Source organism: Meriones unguiculatus, chromosome 20, assembly GCF_030254825.1.
Source record: "Meriones unguiculatus strain TT.TT164.6M chromosome 20, Bangor_MerUng_6.1, whole genome shotgun sequence".
NCBI lineage: Eukaryota > Metazoa > Chordata > Mammalia > Rodentia > Muridae > Meriones > Meriones unguiculatus.
Window position 1 is genome coordinate 65,711,594 of NC_083367.1, and position 19,351 is coordinate 65,730,944.

The window sequence follows — 19,351 nt, forward strand, 5'->3', positions numbered from 1 at the left end:
ATATTCCAGGAAGCAGACAACTATGCCCACGTTTCTTCACCAGTATCCACTACCCACCCCTATCTTCCTCAGCTACCACTGGGGTAGACTACATTCTATCACTAAGGCTAACTTTAAAATCAGTTTGAATCTTCTACAAGCATCAGTGGGATGTCTCTGCACTATCAACAAATACAATTTAAATTAAACAAATAATGCTAACAAATGAGAAAACATCAGGGATACATCTACAAACATTTGTAAGACATCTATGCACAGAAACTACAAAATTCACAGTTGAATAAAGAATCAGATGCAAAGCTCTGATCTTCTTTGTTGATCAGAGGTACCAGTGATCTTAGGGTATCAATTTCACATAAATTTGAAAAGAGACTCAACATTAATAATATATCTAAAACTTTAAAAATGGTATCATGAAGACAAATTAATGAATTAAAATTATAACCTTATTACTTGACACTACATAGAAAATGTACAGATTACACATGAACACTTGAGAGTATGCTTAGTCTCAATCATTACGGAAGTGGAAGTTGAAATCCTGGCTGCTACATTCAAGTTAACAATTCTGAACTACCCAGGATTCTAAGATGGCCTCTTTTGGCCTAGATCCTTCAATGGTGCTGCAGTATGATCTCCTTCTCTTGAATGTGGACAGGGGCTATAAACATAATACTCTGGCAGAAGGACTTTTGAAGACTTGAGTATGAATCACGAAGCTGAAATAACAGGGAAAACTTTGGGATTGTCCTCGTGGACATATATCATGAGTCTTTAAAATCTGGAGCCAGAAGTTCATAGAGAGGGACAGTCGGAGAGAGTGGGAGTTAAGAGACTGCTCTGTGCACCAGAGCCAGCTTACAGGATGGAGTGGTACCACATGCTGAGGAATGCAGGCAGCTTGGAGCCAGAGGAAGCTCCTTGGCCAAGAGCCAGCCATGAAGGAAGTCTCATTCCTACAACATTAAAGAATCTAATTCTGTCATCGCACACACATGAACTTGAGAAGGTTCCAGAGAAAACACAGGCTATATGGTAGACCTTACTTAGTCTGTAGGTCTCTGAAAAATGCTTCTGCCACTCTGGGCCTGGACTTTTGGCCAACATCAAAACAAACTGATTAATGTAAGTTTTTTTTTAACATCTAAGTGTGTAGAAGCTTGTCAAGAAGAAGAAGAAGAAGAAGGACAAGAACAAGAAGAAAGACAAGAACAAGAACAAGAACAAGAACAAGAAAAGGAAGAAGAAGAAGAGGCTGATCACTGCACATACCTGAGGACCTAAGGAGCCACAGGAAATATAAAGCACTATGGATAGGATGCAGTGCTGCTGCCATTTTGGAAAACAGGTAGATAATGTAAAACCAGCCTCTAAAACATGACACAGCTCACCTAATCTTTGAGACTTATGTTCCCCAAATAAAAACATACATCCTAAATATAGTCCACTGACATTCACAGCAGATTAATTTGCATACGACTGGAAGCTGCATACAATTGGAAGGTTAACTGATGGACAAGTTATAGGACAGAGTATTACATAGTAATAAAATGCAATGAAATAGCACCAAAGAAACAGCATGGGTGAATCTCAAATAATTTTGCTTAGCCAAAAAATGTCAGGCTAAAAGAGTATTCTGTGTTCTATTTATGTAAATAATTCCCAGCTGGTCATAAAATATACTTTTTAAATTTATACAGTACTGGGAGAGGATTTTTTGGGTATGTGCATGTGACTCAGAATAGTATATCTTGGTCAATACTTTATGTTCATCTTATAATTCTGTTGATGATTACAGGGCTCCACCACTTGGGTCAATTTATTTGCTAATATTGGTAATGTCTTCTAATATTATCAGTTTTCTATGCAGTTAGCTAATCAATTTGACTCCCTTTGCTTTAGGTGAAGATTTATTTGTTTTATTTATCTATTGTTACATGCTCACATAATGTATATTGATAAGCATTTATCTACCACCAGGAGCAAAGGCATGTGCCTATAAATGTATAAACTTCTTTTTTTCACTATGAAATGATCTTTATTGGTTTTAGTAATGTTTTTATCTGACATTTATTTTTCATGATATTATAACAACCACTTAATGTTAGTTTGTTAATGTTTATAGAGTGTGTCTATATTGGTTTACATACATGTACTCTCAATATATTTGTTTCTTTATAGCTTAAATTCTATCTTGCTGATGTCTTCTTTTGAAACAGAATCTGACAATGTCTACATTTAAAATGAGATGCTTAAAGCATATACCTAAGATGTGAATTTTTATTTTATTTTATTTTATTTTATTTTATTTTATTTGGATAGTAATCTATCATCTTGCCATGACCTTCCTTCATTCTGTTCTTCTTGTTTCCTTTTCTTTCTTTTCTGCCTGACTTTGAAGGGCCTGTGTGTTTTTAGTTATTTCTCTTCTCACCTTCACTGGCTGTCAGTACCATCCAGTGTAATTTTCATCTCCATACGGTATTTTCTAACTCTGCAAGTCTGACTTGGGTGGTTTTTTGGCATTCGTCTTTCTTAGCACCTGTCATTTCCTCGGCCTCTGTGAACATACAGTCTGTTTATAATTTCTAAAAATCTCTTTTGTGCTCATCCTGTTACACTTCCTGTTTTTGTGTCTTTGCTTACCCTTATTAAGGTTTCTCTTTATTATAGACTTTCCCTGGAACCTTGCAGGCCTCCTAAATTCCTCAGAGATAATAGACATGGTGAGTTTACACAGTTGGATGCTGAGTTGTTTTAAACATTTTTGAGCTTTGTAGACACAGATTGACCCTTGTGAGGCCTTTCTTAGAGCTTTGATAGGCAGAATGGGAGCAGCCTTTACTCTGGAACTAATTTGGCAGCATGGCTGAGACGCTCTCCTGGTTTTCATTTGTCCTTTTCGCATGTTGTGAGATTTTGCACTCCAGCTGCTCAGAACAAGAGCAATGTTGACCTGAGTGTGTCTTGTCTGCTTTAGCCTAATTCTCCCCCTAGCTTTTCATGTCTTCTCTACAACATGAGCTTAGCCAGCTTGAATAAAATCTTCTAGAAGATTCTTTAGCAGCGTGTTGGGACCTACTATCTATGCTATGTTTTTTTTCTCATTGACTCTCTGCCCTGCTGGTTCTGCCTACCTAGAACTCCCCAAACTCCCAACTCTGTCTTCCAAAATCAGGAATACTACCCTTTTCTATAACCTGGTAAATCACCAGAGGCATTCAGTGTGTCCTGTAAAGCTGACCTCAGTTCCCCTTCTCTTGAATAATATTGATCCTCACTGTCTCTTACACAAAAAAACAGGATACAAAGTGAATAAATTATAATTAATTGATTAATTTAAAAAACATTGTTTTATGTTTTATGTGGATTTTCAATTGTGTAATGAAATCTCAGCCCCACTAACCCTTCATGGCCAGAAGTCACTGACTCTCAATCTTCCTAATGCTCGAACACTTTAGTACAGTTCCTTATATTGTGATGACCCCCAGCCATAAAAATTATTTCATTGCTACTTCATAACTGCAATTTTGCTACTGTTATGAGTTGTAGTACAGATATCTGACATGCAGGATATCTTACATGTGACCCCAAAAAAGGTCACAACCCACAGATTGAGAACTGATGCTAGAAGTGGAAATCTATGTATCCATCTTTAATAAAAATAAATATCCATATATAGATAAATGTAAAGAATAACATTATCTGAAATTTTCAAATCTAGAAAAAGATCACTTTTAACATAATAATATGTTAAAATTTTGCATAGACATATTCATGGCAAGATATTCCTTAGCATGCCTTTTAAATGAATAAAAATTGATTTATATGATTAGTTTTAATAAGGATCTGAATAGATACAAAAAAAGCTATTTAACTCTTCCTCTATAACTGGACAGTTAGACTTCCCCGATACATAGTTTTTAGGGTTTTCTGTTTAAGCCCAGTAATTCACGTGAGGTTGATTGCTGTTTGCCCTGACATGGAGTTGATTTTAAAGTCCGAAAACTCTGGAGAAACAATGTGCTTGTTCCGTGGCTTTGCCTCGTACACATTTTGCTGGAATTCTTAATGAGAAAGGTGAGAAGAAAGACAATCGATTCTGACAGGTAATGCTCTGACCTAAGTTTGGTAGAGTGTGGAATTTTTGTCTTTAGTCTGAACTCTTTGCGAAGATTACGGTTTTAAAGACTCAGTTGGATGGAAATATCCAGGACCAAGCTTAAGTCTGCTCACTTCTTGGCCAAGTAATTAAAACTTCACAATATTTGGGCAAGTTAATTCAAGTTGGTGCTGGTGGCAACATTTTAATCATCTGTGGTACCCTAAAGCCGTATGAATAGTGCACAATACAATTGAGCGATAGTTGACCTAGCCTACTGAAATCGCTGGGCAGTTGAATCTGTGTCCCCATAGACAGTGATCCCTAAGTTTAGTCCTAATAGTTGAGTTTTGTGGTCTCAGTGGAGAGCCCTGGATTATAGCATAATGAATAATGAATAACACAGGTAAGAAGTGTTATTGAGTTAGAACTGAGATATGTTAATAGACAGTGAGGTGAATTTGTAATCGACTAAAGTAACCCACATTAATATATTTTACATTTGCAAAGCTTAAAAAGACAAATAGCTTCAATATCTCCTGCAGCAGAAAAGGAAAAGTAGACTAATGTTTACAGAGCAATCAAGAGCCCTAATTTTCTATTGGACTAGTAACAGGGTGTATTCCACAAAGCCAGGACTGCATGCATACCTTTTAAAGGGGTGCTTTTTTTTTTTTTTTTTTCAGAAGAACTGAAGTGCAGAAGCCCTAAGAAAATGAACAAGTTGAAATCTATTCTTTTTTTCTTCCTAGTTCTTAGACATTTTAATTCTGAGAAATTATTAATTAGCTTTCCACTGAGTATTTTCAGCTTTAATAATAGACAAAAGGGAAGACAAGCTTTCAACAAAGAGAAAGTCTAATGCGGACTTATTGCCAGAGTAGGAAGAGAGCGGCAGGCTGTTGAGGCATCATGTCACTGAGGTCACACCCACAAGCAGGAGGAGCTGTGGAAAGAGAAGCCCGAATGAGCTGGGCATGTGAGAGATTATCAGAGGAGACATCCAGCCTTTGGGGGCAAGTCCTGTGGCTAAGATCTGGCTTTAAAGCTCCTGTTCAAGATTTGGCCCGCAGGCAATGAGAAGCTTTCAGAAAATAAAATTGGGAACAAAAGGTCACGTCCTGCATAATGACATTAGTCTTGTTTTGTTGTATTTAGGAAACATTTATTTCAATTTTTGTGGCTTCTAAAGGTAGCAGGCAACATTCATTTCCTCGTTTTCTAACTCAGTCAAATACTGATTGAGCACAGTCTTTGAACCCTATAGCACGATGACCTGGTTGAATAGTGAAGAGAAACAGGCAGGCAATACTTTTGAAAACTTCACACAATTAATAATTACAAATGAGGCGAAAGGTGTTGAAAGCACCTTGGCATTTTCTAATTGGCTATATAACTGTTTTCTTACGTTGATGTTAAAAAGTTCATGGTTTTAAAAAAAAATAATTACTGAGTAAAAATGCAGGACATCTGAACAAAAGAATAAATCATTAATAATAAATAATGCTACAATAAATAAATAATGCCAACATTAGTGAAGGAAGAAAAACATCTGATTGGCCAATCCCAATGATGGTTCCTTTATATGGAAAATCTTAAGGACTTGTTCCTGTGAGGAAATGTTGGACATTAGGAGTCTTGCATATAAAAAAAAATCATGACTAAATAAAAAATATTTTCCTAGCCTCTAAGAAATTATTAGGACATGAAGATTGTTAAGTTTGGGGTTACAATACAAACTATCAAACTTGAATAATAAAATCAACTTGATAAAAATCATAAACAAGGCTAAGATAGAAATATTGATTATCATAACTACTTTTCCCTTAATACAATTTCATGTTTTGAAAATTAACTAAAGATGTTTTCAAGGAAAAATAGTAACTAAGTAATGATAACGAAAAATCAATTTTAATATAAATTTAAATGTTTTACAGTGCCCTGATCTATTTTATGATTCCCACATTTCATTTTAATGAAAATTATTTTTTAAATTATAGTAAACAATAGCAATACAGCTTTTACACTGCAGCAGATCTCCCTCTATGTGTGTTGAGCTTGAAAGATAAGCTGAATATTTTTAGTCTGAGCCTCAAAATGATTTCACTCCCTTTGAGCTGTGTTTTGAAACTTGTCATGTGCACATGTTCACAAAAATTGTGATGGAGATGGCACAGTGGTGGTGGATAATTGATGTGCCATGTACATCTGCTTTAAATAGTATTTCAGTATTGATAGGTGATCTCAGATGCCAACAGGGTAGGTTCTCATCAAGTGAAAATAGTAGAGGGAAAGATGACATAATGACTTAAATATTACTTTCATGAGAAAAACCTTGAAATATTTTGCTTAGCAGAAAGTATCTTTCATTCAAGGCACTCAGTTCCTTGGTGCATGAGACACGTTGGCACCACGAATTGGTCTTCCTTATGAACTGACATTTTACAGCTCACACTCACTGGACCCTTTGATAACTGTCCCTTGAATCCTAAAGTTCCCACTGTCAATTTCCCTTCCCAGAAGGCCTGGGGAATGTTTGACTGCTTTCTCAACTATGCCAAATATCATCGTCACTGAATATTTCAAAAGCTCCCCATTCCAAGTTAGGCCCGAGAATACCAACTGTCTCCCATGACCGTGTGAGTTCTGAGAATGTTTTCTCCTCAGTGAGGCATGTGCTGTCCATTGCATCTCCCTTCGTTCAAACACCAAAAGGAATTCTCACTGTTCTGGCATGATATATGGTCCGTCTCCCTCCGATATCATAGAACATTATTTCCCAATAAAAATAGACTCACCGTCTGTCCACATTTCCTAAAACTATGATTAAATAGTTACCCTTAGGTAACCCAACCTGCTCTGAACTATAAAATGCTGCTGTAGTTTTTCTGATAATAAGTCTTTTGGAATGAACTCAGAAATTTGATCAGTTCTGTAGTCAAGTGTTATAAATAAAAATCTGATTCATGCTCTAACATTATTCAGACATAAAAGGTGTTCAATTTGGTATTGTGCATCTAGAGCAAATTGATTGTATTCAGCCCTAGCATTTCAACCTCTAAATTATTATTTATGTTCATCTGTTAGTAACTATCACAGCGTCCTCAGCTGCGTTTCTGAGGCCACTGCATCAGCCTCACACACCTTGAAATGATAACGTTGCACAAACTGCCTTACTTAGTGCAAATACTGCCTCTCTGATTTCTCTCTACCGGACAATCCCTGTCATTCTGTCACTCTGGGTGACGATGGGTGGGGCAGAAAGTGACACATCCATACATTCAGCGTTTCGCACACCTTGTGACTGTGTTCTAGGCCGTCAGAAGCAAAACTGAAAAATGCACTGTAAGATACAATGAAGAGTGTCCAGGGTAGTCTTGCTTTTCAGCAACAAGGTATCCCGACAATCGACAGTGGATCCAAGGAAAAGCACGTCAGTAGCTAAACAGTTTGGCTGAGATGGGCCAACCAGCATCGCGGGGCTGCACAAAGAACCTGGTCAGCCCACAGAAAGCAGAACCCAGGAAACAACCTGCCCATGCAAGATGAAAGTTGACTAGAGAAACGTTTGTACAAACATTTGATTACAAATGTTTCCCATCAACTGACTTAATTTGTCAATCAGACTACTTTTTAAAACTTGAGAGTCACAAGTCTGTGAAAAAAAAAATCTAACCAAGCTTTTGAAAATGGAAATAAGTTCCAACCAAGCTGAGATTCCAGAGATGGGGTTGGGAAGAACGGGATATACTGCAGAAGCAGAAAGAAAGGTTAGAAGAATAAGGCTCTTCCCATGCGTCACACAAGACTGAATTGAATATGCAGTTTCTGAGTTGGGAGAAACTGGACATGGCATGGGTGCATAACTGACCACTGGTTGGATCTCAGTGCTGCCAAGTGGAAGCTCACTGAGGCAGCACACCCACGCCCTGCCCCAGGCAATGGGAAATCTAGGGGAAGCGCAAACACTAGGGAGCAGGAGGCCAAAACAATGGCCACCAACAGCACCACACAAGGCCAGAGAGTACAGCAGCAAACAGCAAAATGGGTGCATTGTCCTTCAAGGACAGACTCATAAAACTGATGGCTTACCTTAGGTACCACCTTGATTTGGAGACTGAGGCTGGAGAGCCCAGGGCAGGCAATAGCTGGGCCACTGTGTGCAGCTCCCAGCGGAACTGACTCTCCTCTAAAAGAACGAACATTGCTATAAGTAGCCAAGAATATTCTGGACACTCTAAGGTAGATGGCAGAACTGGAATGAATAGAATGTGGTTTGTGGAGCATGAATTGAAACAATAAGATTAATAAAATTTAAAAGATCCGTTCGTACATATGAATAAAAGAATAGAATGACTTACATAAATAAGAAAAAAGGATGAGGAGCTCAGAGAAATAAATATATGTATAAGGAAACCCTCCTTCAGTAACTAACCACCCCCACAACAGATTACCTATTTATAAAAGGAGGAAGAAAGAGAAGCTGTAATGTGCATTCCCGTGTCACATGAAAAATGGAAGTAAAGCTCTTTTTGCTGTTCACTGCACAGGAATGAGACAAAACACCTGGTGAAGAGGGAGTCGTGCTGTTGGTACAGCCAACGGGAGCTCGCTTCGTTCTTTCTCGGGACCTACTGGGCCGTGGCTGCAGTGTCCAACAGATTGTGACTGTCTACGTGTCTAGGGCAGTCTGTCATCCCAACTGAGACACTGGAGATCAGAAGAGGCACTTGGCAATGATACAGGCTTGAAGGTGGGCATCACAGCAAACTTGGGCACTATGTCATCTGCCTTGTGCACGTAGTCTCCGGTGTGGGTCCCTGGAGAGGGGCCGGTGGTACAGAAGGCCTGGCAAGATTCAAGGGCTCAGCTGAGTTCCAGAACAGGCTCCACACATCTCACTAATCTCCAGTTACCATTTAGTCAAAGCTTTGGTGCAGAAATTCAAATAATCATGGATTTAAAATATGGAAATAAAGGAGGTTACATTAGCATTAGTTTGGTGATGCTACCCAGAAAGAAGGACCAGGAATGGCCCAGGCCCAAAATTCAAGAATGCAAACATCACACACACACACACACACACACACACACACACACACACACATCAAATAAACAAAAATAAAAACAGGGTTCCACACTCCTCTGTAGCAGTGAGGTATACATATGTTTCTGACAGAGAGACAAGGCACAGGAGTTCAAGTACAAGCCAGGATAGTAACTCAGGTAGGAGTAGAAGAGGCATGATTCAGAACACCAGGGTAGCCAGCAGGGAAGCAGAAATACAATTTACTTTGGAGTTTATATGTGAAAACCATATAGCAAGGACTTAGCTGGCAGAGACAAAGGAGAGCCAAAAATAAAAACTGACATAATTAATTTAAAGCAGAAATATGACATGCTGACAATATCTTTTTGTAACATAATAACCAACCTGCAACACTGCCTCTATGTTAATGTGGATAAGACCAGTATACAAAAGAATAGTAATAATAGTAATAATAATAATAATAATAATAATAATAATAATAATAAAATGGCTGTGTCACTTCAAAGTCATTTTCATGAGGCATTTGAGGGTAAGAACTTTAACAGAGGTAGTTTTCTACTACGTGTGTTAGAATGGAAGACAGAACAAGTCATAAAATATTTCTTTGGACTGGCTTCACTCCTTTAAGAAAAGTCAGCTAATTCTGTGGGAGACTTAAGAAGATGAGAACAGTGATAGGAGCAGTAGCTCATCAGACAACTAAAAGAAAAGAGAGTCCCTGTCACACAGCAATATCCATGTTCTGAGCACGTTAGCCCAAAGAAAAGAGGGCATCACATTGTACTCAAAGACAAAAGCAGACGGTGCTTTAGGAGAATGGACGATGTCTATTAGACTACCAGCCGGAGGAGGAGACCTGTGTCCAGTGGTTTCTTACCCGACACAACAGGGGAGGAAGAGGAAGGGTGAGAGGTATGTTTGGGACGATTTTAGGGCCTAAGGGAGCCTGCCCTTGCTCTGTATGAAAACGATCATAAAGTGAGGTGTTTCAGGAATTAAGCATTTAAATATATATATATTTTTTTAATCCATGAGTGAGGGGAAACAGAGCAAGAGCTGAGAATGATTGACAAAGAAGCAACAGATACCCCAGTTAGCTCAAAGGAGGGAAACATCTCTGTGATTTGTACAATGTTTTTCTGATCAGGGCTTGGCTGTGACAGCCGAGGGTCTTGTTCTGCCTTGATCCAGTGTAGTCTCCAAGCATGCTCGCCCAATGGCATCTCATGATGGTGTCTGGGAAACTGTTTTAAGTCAGGAATGTGAGGGCTTCATAGCACCAGGCCAGCCACCAGCTGACAGCTGTCAAGGCTGCTCTTTTACATTTGATCCTCCAGAGGAGAACGCTGAGAGGTATTCAGGACACAGGGCATCTTCCCAGGGATTCCGCTACAAAGCACCACTGTAAGAAATGAGGTTTTTATGCATAGAGGTCTTCAAAACCTTCTAGTGCAGCCTACTTGTTTTCTAAATGAGAGCATTAATCCTCAAGAGATGTGAGCCTGGCAATGTCCATCTTCTGTGTGGCCTCATAGTTTCTGTTGTAAATGGCTCCCTGTCTATATTTAAATCCACATGGGGGCAGAAAGCCTTAGCCCAGTACAACCTCAGCCTCATATGGAATACAATTATTTCACAAAGATATCTTTTAGAGATGTTTCTGACAGCCAAACCAATCAGTAACTGTCTTCCTGTGGAGTCAGAGATTATAATGTTAATACATAGAAGGCAGATTTGCCTAACACTTCATGCACTTGCTTCATTATACCTTTTTATTTTTTATTTTTCATATTTATCAAGCACATATTGCCTTTCTTGGAGCTGGGGAGACAACTCAGTTGGTGAAGCATGAGGACCTGAGTTTGATTCCTAGCAAGCACACAAAAATCCAGGCACGGTGGCAGGCTTGTGATCACAATACTAAAAGACAGAAAGACAGACTGAGAGAGAGAGAGAGAGAGAGAGAGAGAGAGAGAGAGAGAGAGAGAGAGAAGACAGAGAGTGAAAGGGAGACAGAGAGACAGAGAGATAGAGAGAGATCAATTGCCTACTGGCTAGCCACAGTAGCCAAACCAGCAAGCTCTGGGAGCCAGCCAGAGACATTTTTTTTTCCTCAAAACAAACAAATGAACAAACAAAAACAAGGTCAACAGTGACTGAATAATGACAGCCTGCCTAGGTTAACCTCTAGCCTCTACACACATGCACATCCATACACGTGTTCATTCTCAAATGTGTCTAGACGCAAAGAAACATGGATACATATGTATAGAGAGGTGGATCAACACACACGTTCACAAATACATGGAAAAGAATGTTCTTCATCTGAAATGGACGTATGAGAGTTTCATTTAGGCAGGTGCCGAGTCCATGAAGCAGATGGGGAAGACCGGAGAGCAACATCCATCCGAGTTGGTGACTTGTGGCTGACTATTCTGGGCTAAATTTTCAAGACACTCACCCCATCCTCACTGATCCATTTTCCACTCCCACAGTGGCATGTTCAGTCAGCCATGGTAGAAATCTCTTCTAGAGAACAGAAGACCATTCTCCATTCTAGATAATGACACAGACATTTCACTCCATGTAATTCAAGTGTGCGTGGGGGTTAAAGCAGGAGAATTGCTACAAGTTTGAAGCCAGGTTGGGATGCACAAAAAGTTCCAGGCCAGTCAATGTTACAGTGTTAAGACTCAGTTTCACAATGGGGGGGGGGGGGCGTCCTGGGGAGAAGTTAAAAGCTTTGAGAGATCTGACTCACAGTGCACGAATATAGTAGCTACAACCATGAAACCTTCTGAAGATACTTGTACAGCAAAAGTTTTTCAGATTTAATTTAATTTTTAATTGTGTGTGAATTAAGCACACAAGTACATGTGAGTGCCAGTACCCACAGAGTCCAGAAGTGGGTGTCAGATGCCCTGGAGATGGAGTTACAGGGGTCTACCATGAAAATAATATGACCCATCTCTCCAGCCCTACTGTATATTTAACCAGAACGAACTGAAGGGGACCTTCTAAAGGGAATTTTGGGAGGAGCCTTCTAAGAGCCTTCCTCTGTGGGAACCCTCTAAGAAAGACCTTCAGAAGGGAATCTCTGAGTCAGATCTTCCACGAGAGACATTCTGAGAGGGCACCTCTGGAACATGCCATATTCTGAGGACAGCATGCCATGAAGAACCTTCTGAGGAGAGTCCTCTATGGAAAGCCTTCAAAGAGAACCTTTGACAAACATAAGCAGCAATGAATAGACCAGTAGCCAAGCACGTGGTAGATATCTGCCAGATTTATGATTAGCTGTCTCCTCTAGAAATCACTAGATTTCGTAGGAAATCACTCTGCCTCCTTTAATCTATGTGATTCACATAAAGAGATGCCTTGATTCCATGGCTTTCTGGATAGACATTTGATTCAGATCCTGAAATCCTGCCACTTTACCCCACTAGCTAGAGTAACTGCCTCCAAGGTAGACAAGATATCCCAGCTTCCCAACAAACTCAAATCTAGGACTTAGGTGTGAAGATTTTGTATTGGCCACAGGACTGCTGGAATACTGAGGTGGGACTCCTAAGGCTCATCATGTAGAGGCAGTCAGTCTGGGCTTTGGTTCTATGGAAGTGAAGTAAAGATGAAACGCAAAATACATACATACATACATACGTACGTACATACATACATATCATGGACTTAAACATAGCACTAGAGCCAACCATAGTGGGAACAAATCCCCAAAATATTCAGTTATACACCCTGAAAACATCCTCTTTGTTTCTGTTTTTCTAAGCTGATTTGAACAGTGCTTCTAGACCAAATAAAACAGCACAATGAAGAAATAATTTTAAAGTTTAGCATGAAAAAGTAAGGTTGGCATATATATACATATATATGCAATGAAAATGCAGCATTCTGCAATTGAATTAAGGCTTTCAGACAGCTTTTACTGATAGAGTACTGATAGAGGAAAGAGTACGTGATGCTAAATTAACCTTTTTATTTTTATTTTATTTTATTAATTACACTTTATTCACTTTGTATCCCCCATAAGCCCCTCCCTCCTCCCCTCCTAGTCCTATCCTCCCTCCCCCTTCTTCATGCATGCCCCTCCACAAGTTCATTGATAGGGGAGGTCCTCCTCTCCTAATTCTGATCCTAGTCTCTTAGGACTCATCAGGAGTGGTTGCATTGTCATCTTCTGTGGCCTGGTAAGGCTGCTCCCCACTCAGGGGAGGTGATCAAAGAGCAGGCCAATCAGATTATGTCAGAGGCAGTCCCTCTTCCCATTACTATGGAACCCACTTGGACACTAAACTGCCATGGGCTACATCTGTGCAAGGGTTCTAGGTTATCTCCATGCCTGGTACTTGGTTGGAGTATGAGCCTCTAGGAAAATCCCTGTGTTCAATTTTTCTAGTTCTGTTGCTTTCCTTGTGGGGTTCCTGTCCTCTCCAGATCTTACTATTTCCCACTTCTTACATAAGATTCTATGCACTCTGCCCAACAGTTGGCCATAAGTCTCATCTTCTTTGATAGTCCGCAGGGCAGAGCCTTTCAGAGTCCCTTTGTGGCAGGTTCCTAGGTTGTTTCCTGTTTTCTTCTTCTTCTGATGTCCATCCTCTTTGCCTTTCAGGATGGGGATTGAGCGTTTTAGTCAGGGCCCTCTCTCTTGATTAGTTTCTTTAGATGTACAGATTTTAGTAGGTTTATCCTATGTTATATGTCTATATGAGTGAGTATATACCGTGTGTGTCTTTCTGCTTCTGGGACACTTCACTCAGGATGATCCTTTCCAGGTCCCACCATTTACCTGCAAATTTCATGATTTCCTTATTTTTCATTGATGAGTAATACTCCATTGTGTAGATGTACCACAATTTCTGCATCCATTCTTCAGTTGAGGGGCACCTGGGCTGTTTATTACTGTTGCTCTATAGCACAGCTTCAGATTAGGGATGGAGATACCTCCAGAAGATCTTTTATTGTAGAGGATTGTTTTAGCAATTCTGGGTTTCTTGTTATTCCATATGAAGTTGAGAATTTTTCTCTCTAGGTCTATAAAGAATTGTGTTGGTAATTTGATGGGAATTACATTGAATCTGTAGATTGCTTTGGGTAAGATGGCCATTTTTACTATGTTAATCCTGCCAAGCCATGAGCATGGGAGATCTTTCCATCTTCTGATATCTTCTATTTCTTTCTTTAGAGACTGGAAATTTTTTTCATTATAAGTCTTTGACTTGCTTGGTTAGGGTTATACCAAGGTACTTTATGTCATTTGTGACTATTGTGAAGGATGTTGTTTCCCTAATTTCTTTCTCAGCCCTTTTGTCTTTTGTATACAGGAGGGCTACTGATTTTTTTGAGTTAATTTTGTATCTGGCCACTTTGCTGAAGGTGTTTATCAGCTGTAGGAGTTCCCTGGTAGAGTTTTTGGGGTCACTCACATATACTATCATATCATCCATATCATCTGCAAATAGTCATAATTTGACTTCTTCCTTTCTAATTTGTATCCCCTTGATCTCCTTCAACTGTCTTATTGCTCTAGCAAGGACTTCCAGAACTATGTTGAAGAGATATGGAGAGAGAGAGCAGCCTTGTCATGTCCCTGATTTCAGTGGGATTGCTTTAAGTTTCTTTCCGTTCAGTTTGATGTTGGCTATAGGATTGCTGTATATTGCCTTTACTATGTTTAGATATGTGCCTTGTATCCCTGATCTCTCCAATACTTTAATCATGAATGGATGTTGGATTTTGTCAAATGCTTTTTCAGCATCTAGGGAGATTATCATGATTTTTTTTTTCAGTTTGTTAATATGGTGGATCACATTGATGGATTTCCATACATTGAACCACCCCTGCATACCTGGGATAAAGCCTACTTGGTCATAGTGGATGATATCTTCGATGTGTTCCTGTATTCGGTTTGCAAGTATTCTGTTGAGTATTTTTGCATCAATGTTCATAAGGGAGATTGGCCTGAAATTCTCTTTCTTTGTTGGGTCTTTGTGAGGTTTTGCTACCAAGGTGACTATGGCTTCATAGAATGAGTTTGGTAATGTTCTTTCTGTTTCTATTTTGTGGAATAGTTTGAAGAGAATTGGAGTTAGCTCTTCTTTGAAGGTCTGATAGAATTCTGCGCTGAAACCATCAGGTCCTGGGCTTTTTTTAGATGGAGACTTTCGATGACCGCTTCTATTTCCTTGGGGGATATATGACTATTTAATTGATTTACCTGGTCCTGATTCAGCTTTGGGAAGTAGAATCGATCAAGAAAATTGTCCATTTCATTTAGATTTTCAAATTTTGTGGCATATAGACTTTTGAAGTAAGTCCTAATGATTGTTTGGATTCCCTCAGTGTCTGTAGTTATGTCCCCCTTGCCATTTCTGATTTTGTTGATTTGGATGGTGTCTTTCTGCCTTTTAGTTAGCTTGGCTAAGGGTTTGTCTATCTTGTCGATTTTCTCAAAGAACTAGTTCTTGGTTTCATTGATTCTTTGAATTGTTTTATTTGTTTCTAATTTATTGATTTCAGCCCCGAGTTTGATTATTTCTAGCCATCTATTCCTCTTTGGTGTGTCTGCTTCTTTTTTTTCTAGGGTTCTTAAGTGAGCCATTAAGTTGCTTGCATGAGATGTTTCGAATGTTTTTTTTGAAGGCACTTAGTGCTATGAACTTTCCTCTTAGCACTGCTTTCATTGTGTCCCATAAGTTTGGGTATGTTGTGCCTTCATTTTCATTGAATTCTAGGAAGTCTTTAATTTCTTTCTTTATTTCTTCTCTGACCCAGCTTTCCTTTAGTAGCAAGTTGTTCAGTTTCCATGTGTGTGTAGGTCTTTTGCTATTTCTGTTGTTGTTGAAGTCCAGCTTTATTCCATGGTGATCAGACAGGATATAAGGGATTATTTCAATCTTCTTGTATCTGGTGAGGCTTGCTTTATAACCAACTATATGCTCTATTTTGGAGAAGGTTCCATGAGGTGCTGAGAAGAAGGTAAATTCCTTTGTGTTTGGGTGTAAGGTTCTGTAAATGTCTTTTAGGTCCATTTGATTCATAACCTCTGTTAGAGACATTGTTTCTTTGTTTAATTTCTGTTTTGTTGACCTGTCCTTTGTTGAGAGTGGGGTGTTGACATCTACCAATATTAATGTGTGAGAATCTATGTGTGGTTTAAGTTTTATCAATGTGTCTTTTACAAATGTGGGTGCCCTTGTATTTGGGGCATAGATGTTCAGTATTGTGATGTCTTCCTGGTGGAATTTTCCCTTGATGAATAAGAAGTGTCTTTCCCTATCTCTTTTTATTAATTTTGGTTGAAAGTCTATTTTATCAGATATTAGAATGGCTACTCCTGTTTGCTTCTTGGGTCCATTTGCTTGGAAAGCCATCTTCTAACCCTTTACCCTCAGGTAATGTCTATCTTTGTGACTTAGGTGTGTTTCTTATATGCAACAGATTTCTGGGTTTTGTTTACACATCCATTCTGTTAGTCTGTGTCTTTTTATTGGAGAATTGAGTCCATTGATGTTGAGAGAGATTAATGACCAGTGGCTGTTAGATCCTTTGATTTTGATGTTGACTGTGGTCATAAGGTTGTGAGCTTGGTTGCTTTTTGTTTTACTGTTGTGAGGTTAATTATTTCTTGTGCTTTCTTGAAAGTAGCTAGTTATCTTGGGTTGTGTTTTCCCTTCTAGTGTCTTCTGTAATGCTGGATTTGTGTGTAGGTATTATTGAAATTTGTTTTTGTCATTGAATATCTTGTTTTCTCTGTCTATGAGGACTGAGAGTTTTGCTGGGTATAGTAGCCTGGGCTGACATTTGTGTTCTCTTAGGGTCTGCATGATATCCATCCAGGCCCTTCTGGCTTTCATAGTCTCTGTTGAAAAGTCAGGTGTGATTTTAATGGGTTTGCCATTATATGTTACTTGGCCTTTTTCCCTTGCAGCTTTTAGTATTTTTTTCTTTGTTCTGTATACTTACTGTTTTGATTATTATGTGGCAGGAGGATTTTCTTTTCTGGTCTAATTTATTGGGTGTTCTGTAGACCTCTTGTATTCTTATTGGCCTCTCCTTTAAGTTGGAGAATTTTTCTTCAATGATTTTGTTGAGAATATTTTCTGGGCCTTGGAGCAGGGAATCTTCTTTTTCCTCTATTCCTATTATTCTTAGGGTTTGTCTTTTTATGTTGTCTTGAATTTCTTAGATGGTCTGTGTCAGGAATTTTTTAGATTTAACATTTTCTTTGATAGATACATCGATTTCTTCCATGGTATCTTCTACACCTGAGATTCTTTCTTCCATCTCTTGTAGTCTATTGGTTATGCTAACCTCTGTAGTTTCTGTTTTCTCCCCTAAGTCCTTTCTCTCCACAATTTCCTCCATTCATGTTTTCTTTAATTTTTCCAATTCTATCTTCAGATCTTGAGCCGTTTTGTTGATTTCCTTCACCTGTGTGAATGTATTTTCCTGTTTTTCCTTCAATTCCTTCAGCTGTTTGTTTGAACAATTCTCTGTTTCTTTAATTTCTTTCAGTGATTTAAGCATTTCCTCTTGAAAGGCCACAAACTGTTTGACTGCAACTTCCGGTATTTCTTTACAGATGGCCATAATCTGTTTGAGTTTATCTATTTCTTTATCCATTTTATTTGTTTCCTCTGTTATCCTCTTCATGAGCATAGATGTTAGGTCATCTTCTTAAATTTCAATTATGCTGGGGTGTCCAGGGCTACTTGCCCCAAATAACTGGGTTCTGGAGATGCCATATTGCTCTGTCTTTTGTTGGTTGAGCTTTTATGCTGGCTTCTACCCATTGGGCTATCTTAGATGCTTGGAGTTAATTTCTGGTGGTTCATGGAATCCTGTGGTGGAGAGAATCCCCTTGGCAGGAAGATTCTTTTTCCTGAAGAAAGTCTTCTCAGTTTTTTGGGTATAGTCACTGGATGGCTGGTGTTTTTCAGGAGTTGCCTAAGTTGCATAGAGACCTGAGTGGTAACTGTGGTCCTTGCTAGTCCTTGCTCTTCTCTCACCTGGAGAAGTCCTGAAGACAGCTGCCCTGCTTCTGGGTTTCTTGCTGTAAATTTAGTGATCTGCTGCTGTAACCTGTGTGTCCCGTGGTTTGGTCAGTTTTGTTAGAAATAACTGGTTGCCCCTTGGAGTATCTGGGGGTTGATCTTGGGGATTCTGGGCTTTTGTAGGTCTGAGGTTGGGGCTCTGTGCCCCAGTCCCCAAGTGGTAATCTGTGGCGGGTGGGTACCGCTCTCCTGGTAACAGCAGGCTATCTGGTGCACAGCAGGTCCCTGGGTTGGGCCAGTCTATGGGACCTTTTTCAGGGATATACTGGGGGACCTAAGTCCATCCCCTTTGCTTCATTCCCTGTGAGGATTTCTCCCAACAGTTACTCCCAGTCTCTGGTGCCCTGGGACTCACAGCTCTGTCTGTGCTAGAGAGCTGGGCATGCAGCAACTGTCTGTGCTCAGGGCCAGAGCCTAGTTCAGTGATGGCGACTCATACCCGCCAGTCTATGAGACTTTTTCCAGGAATAGACTGGGTGACCCAAGTCAGTACTGTTTCCTTCCTTCTCTGTGGGGTTTTCTCACAACTGGGACTCCCAGTCTCTGGTGTTTTTTTTGTGCCCACCGATCATCCTGGGAAGGTGATCAGGACAAGCAGGCATGTGGCTCTGGTCTGGTGCCCTAGTGCCTACGCGACCCAGGATCTCTTCTGGGTTCTGGCTGGGGGACCTGAGCGTGGACCCGACTGATTCCCATGCTGTGGGGGTTTCCTCTCACCTGGGAAACACGATCGCTGTTGTTTTAGGGCCCAGAGTTCAGTCTCTTCGTCGCTGTACGGAAAATGTTGTGCTGCTCCCCAGAAGCAGTGTTCTCCTGGTGCTGCCATCTTGTCCCCTCTCCCAAGAACCTAAATTAACATTCATTAAATGCCTACTAAAAGGTATTTAAGAATGCTTCTTAAGCTCTAAGTTGACATCCAAAGATATCAGGTTTATCTTATATAGAGATACTGCCTTTCTGATTCTACTGATAAGAACCAAGATTTCACTGTGAGCCAAATTTTTTAGTAATTTAAAAAAAATTTTAAGTGTGCATCAGCTGTGGTATGGTATGTGGTGTGTGTGTGTGTGTGTGTGTGTGTGTGTGTGTGTGTGTGTGTGTTTCTGTATGTGTTCAGCCAGAGTTTCA